We start from the raw sequence: 1,598 nt of genomic DNA on the forward strand, positions 1-1,598 counted from the left end.
GCCGACAGCGCCCCCCACACACAACGGGGTGCGGAGCCGATACGCCGAGCCGCCCACACAACCTCGCGACGCAAGACGGGCCTGAGGAACCGGCCGACCACAGCCTCAGGGAAAGTCCACTCACGGGGGCAGCCACACCGGGTCCGGGAAGACCACCGGCACTGCCAACCAGGAAGGAGGAGGAGGAGAGGAGGGAGGGAGGGCGGGCGGGCGGGAGGGCGGACAGCGGGACGCACCAGCCGCCCCCACCGACCGACCCCCGCCGGCCTCACCTACCTCAACCCCCGCACACGCGCCGAGGCTCCGACAAGCCGACCCGCGGCGCCACCACCGGCCACCGCCGCCTGACGGGGCGGGGGGCGAGACACACGGGAAGGGGCCCGAGCGCCTTCCCCGACGGCCGCAGCGGGACCCCGGGAGCGGAGAACGACAGGGTCACGGAGACCCAGGACCAGGGAGCGGACGAAGAGCGAGATGGAGACAAAGGAGGCGCGGCAGCAGGAGCCACCCGGCGAGCGAGCGAGGCCCAACAAGCGGTGACAAGTGGGAGCCGAGGGCCAGCGGACCCCCCCAAGCGCGAAGGGGCGCGGCGGAGGAGGGCCTCCTCCACACGGACGGCCGGCCGAACCGGATGGCGGCCAGACGACGCACCCGGCCCCCACACCACGCGGGATCTCACCGCCAGCGCTCTCCAAGCGCAAGGGCGGTCCCACATGGGGGAGGGGGAGGCAGCCAGGCACAAACCACACACAGCCGGGGACCACCGTGCGACTCAGCCACCCCTCACGCGCACACACCGCCGACGATGAGGGGAAACGCCAGCCCCCGCACACCGCAGGCCACACACGTCGCAGCCAACCGACCCCCGACCCCAAAGAGCGCTCAACGCCACACGCCAGCGACACGAGGCCGCAGCGGGCGGCGAGGGGGGTACCTATATGGGGGGGTGGCATCAGACCACGGGGGAGAGGCACCAGAAGCGCGACGGGGAGCCACGAGGGAACACCTCGGGCCAACGAAAGCCGGGTCCCTCCCGGAAAACAGACACGGGATGCCACCGCCCACACCCGGGCGGTCCCGTGACACGCCTGGGACACCGGAGCCCGCCTCCAGCGACCCCCACGCGTTCCCCGACGCGCGCCTGAGGCCCCCCCACCGGGGCCCCCAACGCGACGCCGCCAACGCCCACACGCCGGGCGCCTGCCTGCTGCCGGATCCCGGCCTCCATCCGCCAACATCCGGGCCCCGGTCCCGAGGGCCGTAACCCCGCAGGAACGCTCCCAAGGCCGACGCGGCCGAGGGGAGACCCAACAGGCCCAAACCCGTGGCCCCACCGCACCACCCTCGCCGGCGGTGACCGGCCAGCGGGCCAACGGCAAGCCCAGGGCGGGAAGCGAGCAGAGCCACCCCACCACCAGGGCCACAGGGGCACAGCACGGGACAAAGCCACACACAACCCCAGGGCCCCAGGTGGCAAGCGGAAGGCCACACACCGGAGGCGACACACGCGCACCGCATGCGTGCGTGCGAGCGACCACAGGAGCCCCTCCGTCAGGCCCACAGTAGGCACCGGGACACACCCGGCCCGGCCCAGCGGG

Source organism: Ochotona princeps, unplaced genomic scaffold (genome assembly GCF_030435755.1).
Source record: "Ochotona princeps isolate mOchPri1 unplaced genomic scaffold, mOchPri1.hap1 HAP1_SCAFFOLD_263, whole genome shotgun sequence".
NCBI lineage: Eukaryota > Metazoa > Chordata > Mammalia > Lagomorpha > Ochotonidae > Ochotona > Ochotona princeps.